This window comes from Hibiscus syriacus, unplaced genomic scaffold (genome assembly GCF_006381635.1).
Source record: "Hibiscus syriacus cultivar Baekdansim isolate YM2019G1 unplaced genomic scaffold, ASM638163v2 tig00111708_pilon, whole genome shotgun sequence".
Classification (NCBI taxonomy): Eukaryota; Viridiplantae; Streptophyta; class Magnoliopsida; order Malvales; family Malvaceae; genus Hibiscus; species Hibiscus syriacus.
This window is the reverse complement of record NW_024063159.1, coordinates 1474939-1499624: the sequence shown is the minus strand read 5'-3', so window position 1 is coordinate 1499624 and position 24686 is coordinate 1474939. Positions and strand designations below refer to the sequence as shown.

At 34.1% G+C, this 24686-nt stretch overlaps 1 pseudogene; it reads right to left on the bottom strand.

Annotated features, from left to right (window-relative positions):
* Window positions 1-1631: 1631 nt before the first annotated feature.
* Window positions 1632-24251, bottom strand: LOC120168051 (annotated as a pseudogene).
* Window positions 24252-24686: the final 435 nt, after the last annotated feature.

Genomic DNA, 24686 nt, shown 5'->3' with positions numbered 1-24686 from the left:
GCTTTATTTAATAGGGTGTATTTGAGAGGGGCTATTCTTCAGGTATGCTCTTCCAATCTAAGCTTGCAAGGTAACTTATCGAAAGTAATTGATTGCATGCGACTGCATTTGACATAAATGATGCCTTTGTAGAGGGAAGCTTAGTTATTTATTGAAGTAAACTGGCAATATGCATTCTTGTTCTCAGACACCTTTCCACTTCTTAGATGTTCCTTGGTTAACCTTGTTTTCAACAATATTGCATAGGTTTTGCATAGTGGTAACGATTTTGTTTTTAAATTTTCAGAAAATAAATGCAATCAATATTCAATATCAGGAACAGCTAACAGCACTTCGAGCACGGCACGCCAATCACAGAGATGAGTTCTTACGAAAGGAATATCTTGCACGACAACAACAATACCAGCAGGCAATGATGGACTATTATCCTCATACTGGTAATAATCCCCATGGTTTTGGTAGCATTGCTGGTCCTGCTGCTGTTGGAGATGCATATAGAGGCTATAACTCTGATAACTTGGAATCGATTTAGATAAAAATGATTCAACATTAAAATAAGAACTATTATTTTGGAACGGTGAAAAATAAATGTTTCACAAGCTAAGAATAACGTTGTACGGTAATAAAAAATTATGTTTAAAGAGAACAAGTGACTGAAACAATTATTAAGTAGGATCACATTGACCTTGGAAGCTGTCGTTTTGATGAACATTTATAATAGTTTTGTTAAGGTTATACAAAATTCTTAAGTTAGTTTGGTGGTTGGGTATTTTGATTTGAATTATAAAGGTCTAAGGTTCAAATCCCATTAAAAACATAATTTTCATCAACAAAACGATGTCGTTTTGAGCATTAAGACGGTCGTGCCAAAACGACGTCGTTTTGATGAGGGAGCCATGTCATCGTCCCGTTAACAGATTAACGGCGGAGTGGCAAATTGCAGTGAAACATAAATGTCCGTGCTAAAATTGGCAAAATTGAAACGTCGATGCCATTTTCGGGCCCGAGCTTAAAGATGAGTGGTATTTGACATAGATTACCCATTATTTTTTATTAAATTTTTGGGGGTCAAGTTATATTTAGTTAAATTTTTATTAAAATTTTAATAAATTATACTATTTTTTGTGAATACTAAATTATACTTTCATTGTATTTTTTAAAACTACTTTCATTAATATCAAATTAGGATCAACTCGGAATAAATCATATTAAAATTGATTTAAAAAATTTTCAATTTTCAATTGGGGCGGCTATAAACCTGTTTGGTCGCCATCCCTAAATAGTCCTCCAATTTCAAAGGTGATGTGTTTAATTATAAATATTTTCTTTTAACTACAAATAGGGAAAGAGACTCAAAATACAAAATTACATAGTATTTTTATATATTTCTCAAATCTCAATCTTCTAAAAGTTTCCAAAAAGTATTCATTTCTCTCCTCAAATTCTTTTTATTAGAAATTTTGACTACACAGTCACCCTCCTCAAAGAGTGGATGTGGAAAAAACTAGAGAGAGAAAAAGGTAATAATAATAATAATAATAATAATAATAATAATAATAATAATAATATAATAATAATAATAATAAGAACGATACTTATAGGCATAATTTGAACATGGAGTTTGATGATCATCAGGAAGTGGCAATGCAATAGGGTTCCCAGAAGAGAGGGGTCCTCCTTGGTTCCTTGCTTCCTTTTAACAATGGAACAAAACAATCACTTTTAATCTTCCCTTGTTCTTCTTTATTGCCTGTTAGGCTTCGTGAGAGAACCAGCTACTTCTTGTTCATTGACAAGCCCTGATCAGGCCTCCTCCAGTAGTACTCATAAGCATTGAATGATGCAGCTGCTCCTGCTTCGGCTACCGCCTTCGATGGTGGCGTCGATATTGTCCTAGCCACCGGTGGACTTGGAGGCAATGACTGTGCTACTGGTGGGGTTGTTGGTTTAGGCCATGCAGGGTTCCTGTTTACTAACCATACATGTTTGTTCATCATTACTGCTAACCCGTTCACGTTTATTGCTCCACTTGACACTTTAGGAGCCTGTTCAATCTCACAACGCCCATCTTCACTTTCCTCCTCCTCCTCCTCCTCTTCTTCTTCTTCACTTTATTCTTCTCCGAAGCTTTCAAACTCTTCTTCTAGCTCTTCCACTTCCATTACTTGTTGATCGATATCATTGATAGTACTGGTATTGACAAAGGTGAGGACAAGGCGACCATCACGGCGTTGAGCAAGAAAGTTTTTCAATGAAGGTGTAGACACCCGTTTTTGTCCGGGTCTTTTCTATTTATTTTTATCTATTATTATTCTATTATTATTTGTTTTATTAATATATAAATTACATTTTTTGTAGGCCTTAAGTACAAGCCCAACCCAACTACAACATCAATCATTCAACATACCCAGCTAACCAGACCAACCAGTAGGCCCAGATGCAAACCACTACAAGCATAATCGAACTGGCCCAACTAAACCCTAACCCTAAGGTATCAACATCCAGTCACGCAACCGACTCTTCAGCTTCCCTGGCGCATGCACTACACTGCCTCACTCCTGAGCTCGTGAGCCACTGCCGTTTGTTTCCCGAGCCACTTAGCCATCTCGACCCTCGACAAATGCATTCATCAGTCACCAAATCAATCCAAGTCAGAGAAATAGAAAAAAGGAAGCAAGGACAAGAGATCCCGAGGAAAATCGGGTCTACAAATCTAGGGCACTCAATCCCTATTTCCTCGGGAAGAAAATAACTCTATCAATAACCATCACCAATCAGACGCAAAAGGGGGGAATCAATAGAGAGATCGGGGGTTAAAAAAATGAGAGATAGTATAGAAAAAAAGCCAAATAAAAGTAAAAACCGAGAGAGAGAAAAAGGGGAACCATACCTTAGATCGGGGTTAGCTGAAAGTCGAAAAGGCCATCGTTCTTCGAAGCAGCCGTGAGGTAAATCATAGATCTAGGGTTATCGGGCTATTGTTAGGTTAAAATAGTGTAAGATCTGAGTAGAGGGCGAGGAAAGGGTTTGTTTGGGGTTAGTTACACTTCTTCGACTGTCGTGCACCGCCACAGGCCCGACCGTGGGAGCCTCCGGCCACAGTGGCCATCCTTACTTTGTCTGAGAGAGTTCCAGAGAACTCTCTCTCTCTTCTCTCGCCCCTAATGAAACCAAATAAAAGGAAATGAAAATAGAAGCCTCAATTTAGGGTTAAGTATTCAGGCCAAAAAGGTATCGTTTTGGCACTGTTCAAAACGACTTCGTTTTACTCCCTTTTCGTTTTTTTTGATTTTCGGGTTAATAGCTGTTTTAGACCTTGCACTTTTGTAATCTTACACGCGTGTTTTTCCATTTTTGGCGTAAATTACAGTTTAAATCCCTTTAGCTTTGTAACGTTTGTAATTTGATCCTTAATGAAATTTTATCTTTCTATTTTGGGCTCTTTATTTATTTCGTGTTTCATTTTAATCCTATATGATTAATATTCTATTTTCTAAGTGTTTAAATTTTTGGTTGCTTATTTTGTATAATGTTCGTTTTAGTCCTCATTTGCATGGTTTGTGTAATTATTTGATTTTGCGTCTTAGAGTTTAGATTTGTTTCATTTCAGTCCATATTTGGTTGATTATTTCATTTTCATTAGTTTAAATTTAGGCTATGATATTTGTAATAATTTTATTTTAGTCACTTATTACATATGCTGTGTGATTTTGGCTGATGTGCGAATTTGGCCCTCAGATTTGTGCATCTTTTGTTTTTGTCACTGTTATGGCATTTGGTTTTAAATTTTTTTTATCCTTCATGTTTCTGTGTAATTTCAGTTTAGTTCTTTAACTTATGTTTCTTCGATTTTAGTTTCTTTAAGGTACTGCATGTTGTGGTTTTATTTTATTTCATTTGTATGTTGTTTTTTTATTTTATTTTATCTTATCTTATTTTATTTTATTTTTATTTAATATTTATTTCCATTATGTTTCTTTATCTAGTATATGGTATTCGAATAGTAAAAAAAAATATCGATGTTTGTAGAATGGAAGTGGAGAGCACCACTTGATCGAAGTGATGTAATCCAATATGACATTCGAACCAAATACGAATTTGAAACAAATCATTTGTATTTTACTAATTATTAATTCATCAAACATTGCAATGAATGTCTCTAAATGATAATTTATTTCATTTCATGCAAATTGTCAATCTTTATTCTATAATGTATATTCAATTTATTTTTTTAAAACCAATTTATTTGTTGTATGCAAATATCAATGTTTATATACTCGATTCGCGTTTTGTCGAAGAGAGAATATTCTTTACAAATGAGAAATAGTTGAAATAGTTTTCCCGACGGAGGATAGCAAATTTCAAGATTTTTATTGAGATAAAGGATATTCTTTAAATAGTTAATTCGAAGCAAATTTATTATGTTTCATTAAACGAATAATCTTTTAATTTTATATTTGATTCATAATTTTCATCATTTACGACAATGTGTAAGCGACACAGTACCAGGTTTTGGGCGTTGTGGGGTGCTAATCTTTCCCCACACGTAACTGACTCCCGTACCAGTTTTAAATCGAATCTTTGGTTACGTAAACCATTTTTTGTCTTATAAAATAATTTTTCTTAAAATTGTTTTTTAAAAGGCGTTTGTAGGTATTCGACTTACCTAACCTAAAGGTCGATGGCGACTCCCTTTTTCAATTTAATTCCAATTAATCTAAAATCACCCATTTTTCCAAATTAAAGTCATAATCGTTTTTTTAAAAATAATAATTAATTGTTTTACTCTAAAAATGGTTATGACAGCTTGGCGACTCTGCTGGGGAATTTTTTTTAGAGAGTCAAGCTGTAGGTCGCTTAAACATTGTCGTTGTGGTAGAAATTATGAGTTTGAGTCTTTAGTTAACTTATGATTCGTTTATTGAAGTTTTAATTGCTTCATTTATATCTGTCATATTAACAATTTAATCTTTGTTTTCAGATTCGTCAAGGTTTTATCAAGGTTTTTCCTTGTTTCATTTTCCTTTTGAGTCAAAGGTATGTACGTTCCTCCTCACACACAACACTGTATTTTCATAGCATGAGCTCTAGACACAAGCTTCGATCCAAAATAGTCGGGGTGAATGCTTTACTCTCATAAGAATTTATTCTTCGTATGAGTTTTAGCAAATAACCCATGGGATACATACCTTATACCTTCGTAGGGATTTATTCCTCGTATGGGTATAAGTCAGTGAATCCCCTCGAATTGAACTCGTTCCGTTTGAAACCTATAATGGGCGAGGATCGAGGGTCTGGCAGCCCAAGGGGACACCGACATCAAGGACAATTCGAGCACCATTTTCCTGTTAGAGCCGAAACCATGCATATAGTGAACTATAGAACGGTCACCCTAGATATAGTCATACCGAACCTCTGTCCGTTAGTAGGTACCCAAAATTGGTGTACACAAAGGAGGAGCGTTTCTAAACCCTTATCTTTTGCTTTAAGTTCGTAAAATCTGTTTTCTTTTTGAATAAAAGCATGCAAACTAGATACCATGGGGTTAGGACCAATTTCTTGAAAATAGATTATTGTGGGTAGAAATCATGTCCGGGTAGGATTGCTATCTATCGAAAGCATGTTCGGGTAGATATCATGACGGGGTAGGTGTTATATTCATCTTTGAATAACATTTTTTTATCTGTATCAATTATTTTACATGTATTAACTTGTTTTTATCTTTTGTTTGTGTACACTAACTTATTTCTTCTCTTTTGTTTGTGTTATTTGGTCATAATTCTTTGCATTGCATTGCATCATCATAATGCAAAAGTGTTGATCCGCAAGGGGGTATCTAAGAGAAAAAGTTTCACAAGAAGAGGTGAAAATTTTCAGTCAAGCAGTCCTGTATGTAGGCATGCACCGAGGGTTCAAAGAGGCTCAAAATAAAAGAATGAGACTTGCTCGATGATCGTGCAACATTCCAGACTAAAATGATGATCCACTAATTCGAGAAGTAATCCAGTAGTGGAGTTTTATCTACAATCATGTCATCACTAGTCATCAAAGATCGACATACTGGCTTCAACACCGCCGAGGCATTAACGGAGTTAGTTTATAGAGCATTAAGGGGCACCAGTTCTAAATACGAAGATCCAAGATGAAGCAGTGATCTCAAAGATCGTGTAATATTCGATACTGAAATGACGATCCATTGATTTGAGGAATAATTCTGTAGTAGATTCTCTTTTACGATCATTCCAACTCTAATCATCAAAGAGTTGCGTACTGACTTCACCACCGCGGGGGCATTAACCGATTTAGGTTACAGAATGCTTGAGAGAAATCATTTTCAAGAATGAAGATCCGAGACGAAGAAGTGATCCATTTCAGACTCAACATATAAACGAAGGCTTGTCTGTAAAGTGGATTGTCTTGTAATGTGAAAGCTTTTATTTATGGTGAAAATTATTCTAAGATATTCATCGTTGGGATCAACATTTTTGCGTTTGCATTTGCATTTTGCATATGTATTTCAATTTTTAAGCATTTTCACATGCATGGAATTAGTTCATGGAGAATTCGATGGAAATGATCATGATCATGTGACGCAATTGAGAATAGAAGCAAGATTCGAATAAATCAGCACGATGGAAGCTTGTTTAGCTGGTTATAGGACTGAGCCTTCCATGGTGATCTGAGACAAGAGTCCCATATCCTGAGGGCTACGATGTTGATCCAGCACGCAATTACCCCCTGAGAAGCTCCGAACATTCCGTTGAGAACTGCAAGGAATTAAAGATCAAACTCCAGAATCTGATTCATTCAGGGCATCCTAATGCTAAGCAAGAGAAGTCATTTCACCTACCATTTGCATCTAGAGAGTTTATTTTGTTTGAACTCAATTTTGTTATGTTTTTAATACGTGCTTAAATATTTTTAAATCTTAATGATTGAACTTGTGCTACCTTCTAAGGTTAAATAATTGAACGAATTTTAATCTTTAGTTCTTTGAATATCAAATTAATTATGTATTCTTTTAATTCTTCAAGAATTATAGTTTCTTGACATATGACAAGATTAGACCTTTCTTATCCTGTAAAAAACCCCAGAAATAAAATATCTTGATTTTTACCCAAAAATAATTAATGGTCACTACCAAATAATCAAATTTTGATATTCTCCCTCTTTGAGACCTTGAAACATTCTTTTCAACCTTGAAACATCGCATCTATCCTTTTGATACACAAAAATCATACCCATACATTTTCACATCATCGTCTTTTTATACGTCAAACCAACATTTTTTACCAATAAGACCTACAGACATTGAGTACAAGATTGTTCACTTGAACATGAAGCTTCCTACAAGAAGACAACATGGGACATATCATATCAAGTTTCTGAAGATGAGCTTGTACAATTGGGACACGCTGAGAGCAAGAAGCAGAGAAAAAGAAAAATAATTCAAAATAATTCTATCATGCATTAATTGAATTTTTTTCATATGAATAAACAATTAATCCTGTAAATTTATCCCCCTAGGGATACCTCTTCTGTAAATTCTTCCATGTATGAAATGATGAACGGCATTATTTCATTTATCCCTTCACAAAAGGAGAAAATATATATCCCTTGTGTCCCCTTTTAGCCTAAATCATGTTTTCTTCTGATTCAACCCTAACCAAGGATCACCCTTCACACTAGGGGGCAAGTTGGAGAAAATCTGCTCGCATGAGTGAAGACATTGATTTAGATGAGATACCAAAAGGTGAACCAAATACAGAGTGCAAAAAAATCATATCAGAGTGAAGGAAAAAACAAAAACAAAGAAAAAAAAGCAAAGAACAAAAAGATGACAAAGAGCATAGATAATGAGTCCCTGGACTTAAATGACGCATTGAGCTTCAAACCGTGAGATTGATCAAGAATAATCACTCCAGAATCACTTCACTCGAAGATTATGGAACATCAAGAGAAAATTAAGAACTCATACGAGTAGATTCAAATTGAGCAAGACAAAATTAAAAGTATCAGAATGAATTGACTCTTAGTTTAATTACCCTTAAACACTTATTTGGGCCTATTTATCCATTTCTTTCATAACCATGAACCATGGCCTACATTACGTTCCTAAAAAGTCATTTCTAATCATACATGGATTTCTAAGCAGAAGAGACTCTTCATATTTCATTTCACCCATCAGGATTAATCTTTTATTTACAAAAAGGTTTTCTAAAATCTTTAATGCATGATAGAGAAAAAATAACAAAGGGGGGGTTCAAGAAGTAACTTCTGAGTAACGTCTTGAAACCAAAGGATGATTCAAGTTGAAAAACTGAAAAGACGGCTCGAATACGAAGATGGTGCAACTATTGCATAGAAGGCGATGCATAAATCTCTTGATAAGGCATCACACAACCTGAATGAGAACATGAGAATTGGGAGTCGGAGAACACTTCCAATAAGTGAGTACATAAGCTACTTTATCAGATCAGTGAACAGTAAATAAATGAGAACCCCCATACCTTTGACCAAAAATAACAACTTGAGACTTTTTTTATCTTTTTATTACTTAACCATTTCTCAAAAATAGCAATAATCTTGACACTTGTCAAATAACTATAATTTATTGAAGGATTAACAGTGTAATTAATTCTTTGATATCCAATGAACTCTTGTTTTATGATTTGTCAAATGTGAAACCTCGAAAGGGGCAATATTTTGATTAAATATTTTTCAAAACTCTTTTAATTGATATTTTCATACTTTTGAAAATAAAAGAAGAAAAACGTTTTTCAGACAATACAATCTCTCTGGAGTGGATTTTGATAGTTGACATGTGGCTCTCAAACACAAAGCTCATGCTTAGAATTAGTGTTGAAGCAAGAAATATTGAATGTTGGGGCATCTTTGGAGATTCAACATCGAATATTTGAGGCATATCTTAGAATTCAACAAATATCTATCCGAAGCTCAAGATCGAAGTGGGGCAAGGGAAGCCAATTATTGGGACAAAATTTGTTGGGGCAAGGAAACAAATTGTCTCATGTTGAATTTTGCAAGAGTACACACTGGTGAAAATGAAGACAAAATAAATCAAAGATAGAGTGAAGACTGCTCTCGCAATAATTCTCCTTCCAGATTGAGAAAACATACATCAATTCATATATACATCAACACATACATACATATTACATGAGTTTGCACATTTGCATCAAACATTTATCATCATGTACATTAAAGACATTTTTCTCCTCACTTGAGGATAAATTCAATAAAAATATCAAATAAATTTCATTTTGACATCCATCATAACATCCAAGATAGTCAGTAAAAAAAGCATCATTTTGATCTCTCAAGAAATCATAGCTCGGAAATGACCAGATGTCTCAAACTTGAAAAAACAATGATTTGACTTCCGGAAGTCAACAATCAAGACATTTCCTCAACATGCAGGAACAAGCAGGCTTTCTATCACATTTGAGAAACAAAATTCTTTCTCGTTTGAGACATTTTTCCTTTGAGAATACAAATTTCGAATTTGTTTCACATTAAATAAAGTTGATCTCATTTGAGATCGCTTTCTTAAAAAAAAAACTCCGTCTTGCTTGAGACATTTTTTCCTTTGACGTACAAATTTCGAATTTGATTCACTTGGAAAAAAAATTAATCTCATTTGAGACTGTTATTTCTTTCAAAATAAATTTCGTCTCATTTGAGGCATTTTTCCTTTGAGAGTACAAATTTCGAATTTGTTTCACATTAAACAAAGTTAATCTCACTTGAGATCGTTTTCTCAAAAACAAGCTTTGTCTCGCTTGAGACAATTTCCCTAAAAGCAATTTTTTGTCTTGTTTGAGACAATTTCTCTAAAAACAAATATTGTCTCACTTGAGAAAATTTTCCAAATTATGAATTTGTTTCACTGGAAACAAACATCATCTTTGAGTCGTTTCTTTTGAAATAAAGGATCTTTGAGTCTATTTCTTTTGAAACAAAACTTTGATTCTCTTGAGACAGATTTTCTTGAAAAATCTTTGAGTCTATTTCACTTAAAACAAAATAAAAAAAATCTTTGAGTATGTTTCTTTGATAACAAAATTTTGTCTCTTTTGAGAAAGTTTCTTTTGAAAGAATCTTTGAGTATGTTTTTTGGAAACAAAATTTTGTCTCTTTTGAGACACTTCATTTTAAAGAAAAATCTTTGAGTCTGTTTCACCTAAAACAAAATGAAAAAACCTTTGAGTATGTTTCTTTGATAACAAAATTTTGTCTATTTTGAGAAAGTTTATTTTGAAAGAATCTTTGAGTATGTTTCTTTGGAAAAACATTTTTGTCTCTTTTGAGACAGTTCTTTTTGAAGAAAAATCTTTAAGTCTGTTTTTATGAAAACAAAGGTTTGTCTCTTTTAAGACAATTTCTCTTAAAACAAACATCTTTGAGATTGTTTCCCTTGAAACAAAACCTATCTTTGAGTGTGTTTCTCTTGAAACAAAAGTCTGTGAGTTGTTTCTTTTGAAATAAAAATCTTTGAGTTGTTTCTTTTGAAAAAATTCTTTGAGTATGTTTCTTCTGAACCAAAGTTTTGTTTCTCTTAAGACAATTTCGTGAAAAAATCTTTGAGTCATTTCTTTTGAAACCAAAATCTTTGAGTTTTTTTATTTTGAAACAAAGTTTTGTCTCTCTTGAGACAATTTTTCTTGAGAAAAATCTTTGAGTCTGTTCCTTTTGAAAAATCTTTGAGATTGTGTCTCTTAACAAAATCATCTGTGATTCTATTTCTTTAAAAACAATTTTTTTCTCTTGAGACAATTTTTAATGAAAAAACCAACCTTTGAGATTGTTTCTTTTGAGAAAAATCATTGAGTATGTTTCTTTGGAAACAAAATTTAGAATATTTGAGTCTGTTTCTTTTGAAACATCATCTTTGAGTCGGTTTCTTTTGAAATCGTTATCCCTAAAGATGGCCAAAACTCTTCATCACGTATGAGTCGTGTCATTTCCTGACCAGATCTCTTCATCAATAGGAGCCGTGTCACCCCTAGATAACCAGACGCCCTCATCACGTAGGAACCGTGTTATCGCCCTTCCTATAAATGACCAGAACTCTTCATCACGTATGAGCCGTGTCATCCATCAACCAGATCTCCTCATCGCGTAGGAGCCGTGTCACCCCTAGATAACCAGTTGTCCTCATCGAGTAGGAACCGAGTTATCACCCTTCCTAAAGATGGCCAAGAACTCTTCATCACGTATGAGCAGTGTCATCCCTCGACCAGATTTCCTCATCATGTAAGAGCTGTGTTACCCTTAGATGACCAGACCTCTTCATCGCGTAGGAGCAGTGTCGTCCCCAACAAAAAACCATCCAATTTATAAGCAAAAGGGGGATAACCAAACAAAAACGTGTTGTCTTGTCGTCTTTGCCCTATTCTTGTTAACACAAGTATGTGCAAAGAGGGGCAGCTGTAGACACCCGTTTTTGTTTGGGTCTTTTCTATTTATTTTTATCTATTATTATTATTTTTATTATTAATATATAAATTACATTTTTTTGTAGGCCTTAAGTACAAGCCCAACCCAACTATAACATCAATCATTCAGCATACCCAGCTAACCAGGCCAACCAGTAGGCCCAGATGCAAACCACTACAAGCAGAACTGAACTGGCCCAACTAAACCCTAACCCTAGGGTATCAACATCCAATCGCGTCGCCGACTCTTCAGCTTCCCTGGCGCATGCACTACACTACCTCACTCCTAAGCTCGTGAGCCACCGCCGTTTGTTTCCCGAGCCACTTAACCATCTCGAGCCTCGACAAATGCATCCATCAGTCACCAAATCAATCCAAGTCAGAGAAATAGAAAAAAAAGGAAGCAAGGACAAGAGATCCTGAGGAAAATCGGGTCTATAAATCTAGGGCACTCAATCCCTATTTCCTCGGGTAGAAAACAACTCTATCAATAACCATCACCAATCAGACACAAAAGGAGGGAATCAATAGAGAGATTCGGGGGTTAAAAAATGAGAGAGAGTATAGAAAAAAAGCAAAATAAAAGTAAAAATCGAGAGAGAGAAAAAAGGGGAACCATACCTTAGATCGGGATTAGTTGGAAGCTGAAAAGGTCGTCGTTCTTCGAAGAAGTTATGAGGTAAATCATAGATCTAGGGTTATCGGGCTATTGTTTGGTTAAAATAGTGAAAGATCTGAGTAGAGGGGAGGAAAGGGTATGTTTGGGGTTAGTTGCACTTCTTCAGCTGCCGTGCGCCGCCACAGGCCCAGCCGTGGGAGCCTTCGGCCACCGTGGCCATCATTCCTTTGTTTGAGAGAGTTCCAGAGAACTCTATCTCTCCTCTCTCACCCCTAATAAAACCAAATGAAAGGAAATGGAAATAGAAGCCTCAGTTTGGGGTTAAGTATTTAGGCCAGAACGGTGCCGTTTTGGCACTGTTCAAAACGACTTCGTTTTACTCTCCCCTTTCTGTTTTTTTGATTTTCGGGTTAATAGTTGTTTTAGACCTTGCACTTTTGTAATCTTACACGCGTGTTTTTCCATTTTTGGGGTAAATTACAGTTTAAATCCCTTTAGCTTTGTAACATTTGTAATTAGATCCTTAATGAAATTTCATCTTTCTATTTTGGGCTCTTTATTTATTTCGTGTTTCATTTTAATCCTATATGATTAATATTCTATTTTCGAAGTGTTTAAATTTTTGGTTGCTTATTTTGTAGAATGTTCATTTTAGTCCTCATTTGCATGGTTTGTGTAATTATTTGATTTTACGCCTTAGAGTTTAGATTTGTTTTATTTCAGTCCATATTTGGTTGATTATTTCATTTTCATTAGTTTAAATTTAGGCTATGGTATTTGTAATAATTTTATTTTAGTCACTTATTACATGTGTTGTGTGATTTTGGCTGATGTGCGAATTTGGCCCTCAGATTTATTGCATATTTTGTTTTTGTCACTGTTCTGGCATTTGGTTTAATTTTTTTTATCCTTCATGTTTCTGTGTAATTTCAGTTTAGTTTTTTAACTTATGTTTCTTCGATTTTAGCCCTTTAAGTTACTGTATTTATATTGGTCCATAAGATTATGTTTTTTTGCCATTTTAGGTCCTTTAAGTTTCTGTTATTTATTCTAGTCCCCTATGTATGAATATTTCAATATGATGTATTTTATTAAATAAGGATTATCCATGATTATTAAATAAGTGCATGTTGTGTTTTAGTTTTTTTTATTTTATTTCATTTGTATGTTGTTTTTTTTATTTTTTCTATTTATTTTATCTTATCTTATCTTATTTTATTTTTATTTAATATTTATTTCCATTATGTTTCTTTATCTAGTATATGGTATTCGAATAGTAAAAAAAATACCGATATTTGTAGAATGGACGTGGAGAGCACCACTTGATCGAAGTGATGTAATCCAATATGACATTCAAACCAAATACGAATTTGAAACCAATCATTTGTATTTTACTAATTATTAATTCATCAAACATTGCAATGAATGTCTCTAAATGATAATTTATTTCATTTCATGCAAATTGTCAATCTTTATTCTATAATGTATATTCAATTTATTTTTTTAAAACCAATTTATTTGTTGTATGCAAATATCAATGTTTATATACTCGATTTGCATTTTGTCGAAGAGAGAATATTCTTTACAAATGAGAAATAGTTGAAATAGATTTCTCGATGGAGGATAGAAAATTTCAAGATTTTTATCGAAATAAAGGACATTCTTTAAATGGTTAATTCGAAGCAAATTAATTATGTTTCATTAAACGGATCATCTTTTAATTTTATATTTAATTCATAATTTTCATCATTTACGACAATGTGTAAGCTACACAGTACCTGTTTTTGGGCGTTGTGGGGGTGTTAATCTTTCCCCACACGTAACCGACTCCCGAACCAGTTTTAAATCGAAACTTTGGTTACGTAGACAATTTTTTGTCTTATAAAATGATTTTTCTTAAAATTGTTTTTTAAAAGGCGTTTGTAGGTATTCGACTTACCTAACCTAAAGGTCGATGGAGACTCCCTTTTTCAATTTAATTCCAATTAATCTAAAATCAACCATTTTTCCAAATTAAAGTCATAATCGTTTTTTTAAAATAATATTTAATTGTTTTACTCTAAAAATGGTTATGACAACTTGGCGACTCTGCTGGTGAACGTTTTTTAGAGAGTCAAGCTGTAGGTCGCTTACACATTGTCATTGTGGTCGAAATTATGAGTTTGAGTCTTTAGTTAACTTATGATTCGTTTATTGAAGTTTTAATTGCTTTATTTTTATCTGTCATATTAACAATGTAATCTTTGTTTTCAGATTCGTCAAGGTTTTATCAAGTTTTTTCCTTGTTTCATTTTCCTTTTGAGTCAAAGATAGGTACGTTTCTCCTCACACACAACACTGCATTTGCATAGCATGAGCTCTAGACACGAGCTTCGATCCAAAATAGTCGGGGTGAATGCTTTACTCTCGTAAGAATTTATTCTTCGTATGAGATTTAGGAAATAACCCATGGGATACATACCTTATACATTCGTAGGGATTTATTCCTCGTATGGGTATAAGTCAGTGAATCCCCTCGAATTGAACTCGTTCCGTTTGAAACATGTAATGGGTGAGGATCGAGGGTCTGGCAGCCCAAGGGGACACCGACATCAAAGACAATTCGAGCACCATTTTCCTGTTAGAGCCGAAACCATGCATATAGTGAACTGTAGAACTGTCACCCTAGATATAGTCATACCGAACCTCTGTCCGTTAGTAGGTACCCAAAATAGGTGTACACAAAGGAGAAGCGTTTCTAAACCCTTATCTTTTGCTTTAAGTTTGTAGAATCTGTTTTCTTTTCGCATAAAAGCATGCGAACTAGATACCATGTTGTTAGGGCCAATTTCTTGAAAATAGATCATTGTGGGTAGTAAGCATGTCCGGGTAGGATTGCTATCTATCGAAAGCATGTTCAGGTAGATATCATGACGGGGTAGGTGTTATATTCATCTTTGAATAACATTTTTTATCTGTATCAATTATTTTACATGTACTAACTCATTTTTCTCTTTTGTTTGTGTATACTAACTTATTTCTTCTCTTTTGTTTGTGTTATTTTGTCATAATTCTTTGCATTGTATTGCATCATCATAATGCAAAAGTGTTGATCAACAAGGGGGTATCTAAGAGAAAAATTTTCACAAGAAGACGTGAAAATTTTCAGTCAAGCAGTCGTGTATGTAGGCATTCACCGAGGGTTCAAAGAAGCTCAAAATATAAAAATGAGACTTGCTCGATGATCGTGCATCATTCCAGAATAAAATGATGATCCACTAATTCGAGGAGTAATCTAGAAGTTGAGTTTTATCTACAATCATTTCATCACTAGTCATCAAAGATCGACATACTGGCTTCAACACTGCCGAGGAATTAACGGAGTTAGTTTATAGAGCATTGAGGGGCACCAGTTCTAAATACGAAGATCCAAGATGAAGCAGTGATCTAGAAGATCGTGTAATATTCGATACTGAAATGACGATCTATTGATTTGAGGAAGAATTCTGTAGTAGATTCTCTTTTACGATCATTCCAACTCTAATCATCGAAGAGTGGCGTACTGACTCACCACCGCATGGACATTAACCGAGTTAGGTTACAGAACGCTTGAGAGACATCATTTTTAAGAATGAAGATCCGAGACGAAGCAATGATCCATTTTAGACTCAACATATAAACGAAGGCTTGTCTGTAAAGTGGACTATCTTGTAATGTGAAAGCTTTTATTTATGGTGAAAATTATTCTAAGATATTCATCGTTGGGATCAACATTTTTGCGTTTGCATTTGCATTTTTCATATGTATTTCAATTTTTAAGCATTTTCACATGCATGGAATTAGTTCATGGAGAATTCGATGGAAATGATCATGATCATGTGATGCCATTGAGAATAGAAGCAAGATTCGAATAAATCAACACGATGGAAGCTTGTTCAGCTGGTTATAGGACTGAGCCTTCCATGGTGATCTGAGACAAGAGTCCCATATCCTGAGGGCTACGATGTTGATCCAGCACGCAATTACTCCCTGAGAAGCTCCGGACATTCCGTTGAGAACTGCAAGGAATTAAAGATCAAACTCCAGAATCTGATTCATTCAGGGGCATCCTAATGCTAAGCAAGAGAAGTCATTGCACCTACCATTTGCATCTAGAGAGTTTATTTTGTTTGAACTCAATTTTTTTATGTTTTTAATATTTGCTTAAATATTTTTAAATCTTAATGATTGAACTTGTGCTACCTTCTAAGGTTAAATAATTGAACGAATTTTAATCTTTAGTTCTTTGAATATCAAATGAATTATGTATTCTTTTAATTCTTCAAGAATTATAGTTTCTTGACATATGACAAGATTAGACCTTTCTTATCCTGTAAAAAACCCCATAAATAAAATATCTTGATTTTTACCCAAAAATAATTAATGGTCACTACCAAATAATCAAATTTTGGCATTCTCCCTCTTTGAGACCTTGAAACATTCTTTTCGACCTTAAAACATCGCATCTATCCTTTTGATACACAAAAATCATACCCATACATTTTCACATCATCGTCTTCTTATACGTTAAACCAACATTTTTTACCAATAAGACCTACAGACATTGAGTACAAGATTGTTCACTTGAACATGAAGCTTCCTACAAGAAGACAACATGGGGCATATCACATCAAGTTTCTGAAGATGAGCTTGTACAATTGGGACACGCTGAGAGCAAGAAGCAGAGAAAAAAAATAATTCAAAATAATTCTATCATGCATTAATTACATTTTTTTATATATGAATAAACAATTAATCCTGTAAATCTATCCCCCCTAGGGATACCTCTTCTGTAAAGTCTTCCATGTATGAAATGATGAACGGCATTATTTCATTTATCCCTTCACAAAAGGAGAAAATATATATCCCTTGTGTCCCCTTTGAGCCTAAATCATGTTTTCTTCTGATTCAACCCTAACCAAGGATCACCCTCCACACTGGGGGGCAAGTTGGAGAAAATCTGCTCGCATGAGTGAAGACATTGATTTAGATGAGATACCAAAAGATGAACCAAATACATAGTGCAAAAAAATCATATCAAAGTGAAGGAAAAAACAAAAACAAAGAAAAGAGCAAAGAACAAAAAGATGACAAAGAGCATAGATAATGAGTCCCTGGACTCAAATGACGCATTGAGATTCAAACCGTGAGATTGATCAAGCACAATCACTCCAGAATCACTTCACTCGAAGATCATGGAACATCAAGAGAAAATAAAGAACTCATACGAGTAGATTCAAATTGAGCAAGATAAAATTGAAAGTATCAGAATGAATTGATCCTTAGTTTAATTACCCTTAAACGCTTATTTAGGCCTATTTATCCATTTCTTTCATAACCGTGAACCATGGCCTACGTTACGTTCCTAAAAAGTCCTTTCTAATCATACATGGATTTTTAAGCAGAAGAGACTCTTCAGATTTCATTTCACCCATCAGGATTAATCTTTTATTTACAAAAAAGGTTTTCTAAAATCTTTAATGCATGATAGAGAAAAAATAACAAAGGGGGGGTTCAAAAGGGGGGTTCAAGACATAACTTCTGAGTAACGTCTTAAAACCAAAGGAGGATTCGAGTTGAAAACTTGAAAAGACGGCTCGAATACGAAGATGGTGCAACTATTGCATAGAAGACGATGCATAAATCTCTTGATAAGGCATCACACAACCTGAATAAGAACATGAGAATTGGGAGTCGGAGAACACTTCTAATGAGTGAGTACATAAGCTACTTCATCAGATCAGTGAACAGTAAATAAATGAGAACCCCCATACCTTTGACCAAAAATAACAACTTGAGACTTTTTTATCTTTTTCTTACTTAACCATTTCTCAAAAATATAAATAATCTTGACACTTGTCAAATAACTATAATTTATTGAAGGATTAATAGTGTAATTAATTCTTTGATATCCAGTGAACTCTTGTTTTATGATTTGTCAAATGTGAAACCTCGAAAGAGGCAATATTTTGATTAAATATTTTTCAAAACTCTTTTAATTGATATTTTCATACTTTTGAAAATAAAAAGAAGAAAAACGTTTTTCAGACAATACAATCTCTCTGGAGTGGATTTTGATAGTTGACATGTGGCTCTCAAACACAAAGCTCATGCTTAGAATTAGTGTTGAAGCAAGAAATATTGAATGTTGGGGCATATTTGGAGATTCAACATCGAATATTTGAGGCATATCTTAGAATTCAACAAATATCTATCTGAAGCTCAAGATCGAAGTGGGGCAAGGGAAGCCAATTATTGGGACAAAATTTGCTGGGGCAAGGAAACAAATTGTCTCATGTTGAGTTTTGCAAGAGTACACACTGGTGGAAATGAAGACAAAATAAATCAAAGATAGAGTGAAGACTGCTCTCGCAACAATTCTCCTTCCAGATTGAGAAAAATACATCAATTCATATATACATCAACACATACATACATATTACATGAGTTTGCACATTTGCAACAAACATTTATCATCATGTACATTAAAGACATTTTTCTCCTCACTTGAGGATAAATTCAATAAAAATATCAAATAAATTTCATTTTGACATTCATCATAACATCCAAGATAGTCAGTAAAAAATGCATCATTTTGATCTCTCAGGAAATCAAAGCTCGGAAATGACCAGATGTCTCAAACTTGAAAAAACAATGATTTGACTTCCGGAAGTCAACAATCAATACATTTCCTCAACATGCAGGAACAAGCAGGCTTTCTATCACATTTGAGAAACAAAATTCTTTCTCGTTTGAGACATTTTTCCTTTGAGAATACAAATTTCGAATTTGTTTCACATTAAACAAAGTTTATCTCATTTGAGATCGCTTTCTTAAAAAAACAAACTCCGTCTTGCTTGAGACATTTTTTCCTTTGACGTACAAATTTCGAATTTGATTCACTTGGAAAAAAATTAATCTAATTTGAGATTATTATTTCTTTCAAAATAAATTTCGTCTCATTTGATGCATTTTTCCTTTGAGAGTACAAATTTCGAATTTGTTTCACATTAAACAAAGTTGATCTCACTTGAGATCGTTTTCTCAAAAACATGCTTTGTCTCGCTTGAGACAATTTCCCTAAAAGCAATTTTTTGTCTTGTTTGAAACAATTTCTCTAAAAACAAATATTGTCTCACTTGAGAAAATTTTCCAAATTATGAATTTGTTTCACTGGAAACAAACATCATCTTTGAGTCGTTTCTTTTGAAATAAAGGATCTTTGAGTCTATTTCTTTTGAAACAAAACTTTGATTCTCTTGAGACATATTTTCTTGAAAAATCTTTGAGTCTATTTCACTTAAAACAAAATAAAAAAAAATCTTTGAGTATGTTTCTTTGATAACAAAATTTTGTCTCTTTTGAGAAAGTTTCTTTTGAAAGAATCTTTGAGTATGTTTTTTGGAAACAAAATTTTGTCTCTTTTGAGACAGTTCATTTTGAAGAAAAATCTTTGAGTCTGTTTCACCTAAAACAAAATGAAAAAAAATCTTTGAGTATGTTTCTTTGATAATAAAATTTTGTCTTTTTTGAGAAAGTTTCTTTTTAAAGAATCTTTGAGTATGTTTCTTTGGAAACAAAATTTTGTCTCTTTTGAGACAGTTCTTTTTAAAGAAAAATCTTTAAGTATGTTTTTATGAAAATAAAGGTTTGTCTCTTTTAAGACAATTTCTCTTAAAACAAACACCTTTGAGATTGTTTCCCTTGAAACAAAACTTATCTTTGAGTTTGTTTCTCTTGAAACAAAAGTCTGTGAGTTGTTTTTTTTTGAAACCAAAAATCTTTGAGTTGTTTCTTTTGAAAAAATTCTTTGAGTATGTTTCTTTTGAACCAAAGTTTTGTTTCTCTTAAGACAATTTCGTGAAAAAATCTTTGAGTCATTTCTTTTGAAACCAAAATCTTTGAGTTTGTTTCTTTTGAAACAAAGTTTTGTCTCTCTTGAGACAGATTTTCTTGAGAAAAATCTTTGAGTCTGTTCCTTTTGAAAAATCTTTGAGATTGTGTCTGTTAACAAAATCATATGTGATTGTATTTCTTTAAAAACAAATTTTTTCTCTTGAGACAATTTTTAATGAAAAAACCAACCTTTGAGATTGTTTCTTTTGAGAAAAATCCTTGAGTATGTTTCTTTGGAAACAAAATTTACAATCTTTTAGTCTGTTTCTTTTGAAACATCATCTTTGAGTCGGATTCGTTTGAAATCATTATCCCTAAAGAAGGCCAGAACTCTTCATCACGTATGAGCCGTGTCATCTCCTGACCAGATCTCTTCATCACGTAGGAGCCGTGTCACCCCTAGATAACCAGACGTCCTTATCATGTAGGAACCATGTTATCACCCTTCCTATAGATGACCATAACTCTTCATCACGTATGAGCCGTGCCATCCCTCGACCAGATCTCCTCATCGCGTAGGAGTCGTGTTACCCCTAGATAACCAGCCGTCCTCATCGCGTAGGAACCGAGTTATCACCCTTCCTAAAGATGGCCAAGAACTCTTCATCACGTATGAGCAGTGTCATACCTCGACCAGATTTCCTCATCACGTAAGAGCTATGTCACCCTTAGACGACTATACCTCTTCATCGCGTAGGAGCAGTGTCGTCCCCAATAACAAACCATCCAATTTCTAAGCAAAAAGGGGGAGAACCAGACAAAAACGTGTTGTTTTGTCATCTTTGCCCTATTCTTGTTAACATAAGAATGTGCAAAGAGGGGCAGCTGTAGACACCCATTTTTATCCGAGTATTTTCTATTTATTTTTATCTATTATTATTACTATTATTATTATTTTTATTATTAATATATAAATTACATTTTTTTGTAGGCCTTAAGTACAAGCCCAACCCAACTACAACATCAATCATTCAGCATACCCAGCTAACCAGGTCAGTTAGTAGGCCCAGATGAAAACCACTACAAGCAGAACCGAACTGGCCCAACTAAACCCTAACCCTAGGGTATCAACATCCAGTCGCGCCACCGACTCTTCAGCTTCCCTGGCGTATGCACTACACTGCATCACTCCTGAGTTCTTGAGCCACTGCCGTTTGTTTCCCGAGCCACTTAGCCATCTTGAGGCTCGACAAATGCATCCATCAGTCACCAAATCAATCCAAGTCAGAGAAATAGAAAAAAAAGGAAGCAAGGATAAGAGATCCCGAGGAAAATCGGGTCTACAAATCTAGGGCACTCAATCCCTATTTCCTCGGGTAGAAAACAACTCTATCAATAACCATCACCAATCATATGCAAAAGGGGGGAATCAATAGAGAGATTCGGGGGTTAAAAAATGATAGAGAGTATAGAAAAAAGCTAAATAAAAGTAAAAACTGAGAGAGAAAAAAAGGGGAACCATACCTTAGATCGGGGTTAGTTAGAAACCGAAAAGGCCATCGTTCTTCGAAGCAGTCGTGAGGAAAATCATAGATCTAGGGTTATCGAGCTATTGTTAGGTTAAAATAGTGTAATATCTGAGTAGGGTTATCGTGCGCCGCCACATGCCTCGCCGTGGGAGCCTCCGTCCACCGTGGCCATCCTTCCTTTATTTGAGAGAGTTCCAGAGAACTCTCTCTCTCCTCTCTCGCCCCTAATGAAACCAAATGAAAGGAAATGAAAATAGAAGCCTCAGTTTGGGGTTAAGTATTCGGGCCAGAACGGTGTCGTTTTGGCATTGTTCAAAACGACTTCGTTTTACTCTCCCCTTTCCGTTTTTTTGATTTTCGGGTTAATAGCTATTTTAGACCTTGCACTTTTGTAATCTTACATGCATGTTTTTCCATTTTTGGGGTAAATTACATTTAAATCCCTTTAGCTTTGTAATGTTTGTAATTTGATCCTTAATGAAATTTCATCTTTCTATTTTGGGCTCTTTATTTATTTCGTGTTTCATTTTAATCCTATATGATTAATATTCTATTTTCTAAGTGTTTAAATTTTTGGTTGCTTATTTTGTATAATGTTCGTTTTAGTCCTCATTTGCATGGTTTGTGTAATTATTTGTTTTTGTGCCTTAGAGTTTAGATTTGTTTCATTTCAGTCCATATTTGGTTGATTATTTCATTTTTATTAGTTTAAATTTAGGCTATTATATTTGTAATAATTTTATTTTAGTCACTTATTACATGTGTTGTGTGATTTTGGCTGATGTGCGAATTCGACCCTCAGATTTGTGCATCTTTTGTTTTTGTCACTATTCTGGCATTTGGTTTAAATTTTTTTTATCCTTCATGTTTTTGTGTAATTACAGTTTAGTTCTTTAACTTATGTTTCTTCGATTTTAGCCCCTTTAAGTTACTGTATTTATATTGGTCCATAAGATTCTATTTTTTGCCATTTTAGGTCCTTTAAGTTTCTGTTGTTTATTCTAGTCCCCTATGTATGAATATTTCAATATGATGTATTTTATTAAATAAGGATTATCCATGATTATTAAATAAGTGCATGTTGTGTTTTATTTTATTTTATTTTATTTCATTTGTATGTTGTTTTTTTTATCTTATTATTATTTTTTTATTTAATATTTATTTCCATTATGTTTCTTTATCTAGTATATGGTATTCGAATAGTAAAAAAATACCGATATTTGTAGAATGGACGTGGAGAGCACCACTTGATCGAAGTGATGTAATCCAATATGACATTCGAACCAAATACAAATTTGAAACCAATCATTTGTATTTTACTAATTATTAATTCATCAAACATTGCAATGAATGTCTCTAAATGATAATTTATTTCATTTCATGCAAATTGTCAATCTTTATTCTATAATGTATATTCAATTTATTTTTTTAAAACCAATTTATTTTTTGTATGCAAATATTAATGTTTATATACTCGATTCGCATTTTGTCGAAGAGAGAATATTCTTTACAAATGAGAAATAGTTGAAATAGATTTCTCGACGGAGGATAGAAAATTTCAAGATTTTTATCGAAATAAAGGACATTCTTTAAATGGTTAATTCGAAGCAAATTAATTATGTTTCATTAAACGGATCATCTTTTAATTTTATATTTGATTCATAATTTTCATCATTTACGACAATGTGTAAGCGACACAGTACCAGTTTTTGGGCGTTGTGGGGGTGCTTATCTTTCCCCACACGTAACCGACTCCCGAACCAGATTTAAATCGAATCTTTGGTTACGTAGACCATTTTTTTGTCTTATAAAATGATTTTCTTAAAATTATTTTTTAAAAGGCGTTTTTAGGTATTCGACTTACCTAACCTAAAGGTCGATGGAGACTCCCTTTTTCAATTTAATTCCAATTAATCTAAAATCACCCATTTTTCCAAATTAAATTCATAATCATTTTTTTAAAATAACATTTAATTGTTTTACTCTAAAAATGGTTATGACAGAAGGCATTGCAACAACTTCAATGACCAATCTACCATTATCACGATGAGTCTTCAAGTGCCTCCATGCTCCTCCGTATTTCGCCGAGAGGGAAGGAATCGGCGGCGGAAATGATGTGTTCTGCGATTTCTTGCAAACATCATAGTTGAATTTCGCAATTCCATCCTTTGCACCATCTAAACAAGGCATAGTCGGCATTGCGACTGTATTCTTTTGGTGCATCAGTTGTTAATCCCCTTGTTTATCTTCCTCAGTCTCACCGGTATCCGAAGAGAAGCCATCGGATCCGGTCTCTGAACCGAGGCTCTCGGTGCAAATCTCGAGGCTTTTGTCGCTCAAACAGCTAGCTGATCACTTCATAAGAGGGTGAACATAAGGTGGAGAGGACTTCAAACACTCTTCCTCGGCCTTCTGTGATACAATTGAGCTCCATATATTAAACTGACCTCGAATTTCATCTTCCTTGCTCTTATTTTGCTGAATCGAATCCCAAATATCGGATTGACCCGTGGATTTGATATCGTCTTCCCCTTCCTGGAACGATGAAGAAATAGAGAATTCCTCGGATGATGGACTCTTCTTCAGGGCACACATTGATCCTTGTTGAGTCGGCCATTTCTGGGATGACATATCGGCCGACAACTTCTTTCTAAGCGAAGTAGCTGTTGTCGGTAGATCGGAATCCGATAGCAAAATGGATACTATGCCCTGCTTCTTGGCATCCATGGTGTCTTCGATGATGTTCAGAGCAGAAGATAATAGAAAGCTCATGCAAAGTTGAGCAGACATCTCTCCAGTCCAAGTAATTACAGAAATTTAGCTGTTGAAAGAGACGAAACAAAAGAGCTTAGGGAATAGGGAATAGGTAAACAACAAATAACAAGTTACTAAGAGGCATGCAAGGTACTTACGTATAGAGATAAGGGAAAATAAATTGGAGATTATTTATTCAATAAGAGCAAGCATGTAACCCCCCAGACCCAGTCTGTAAGTTAGACTCAAACCTAAGTGGTCACATATCCCATTCAGAGGTTTTTTTATATAACTTATAGAACATTAAATATAGTACAGAACAAAATATTAATAATATAGATATATCCAAAACGATATCAAATACATGTCACCAAACATAACTGAAAAACATATAGAAATACATGTTCGTACAAAATAAGTAGTTGATCTCCCCTGATGCCAAATCTGCTAGCTTACGGTCTACTGTTATCT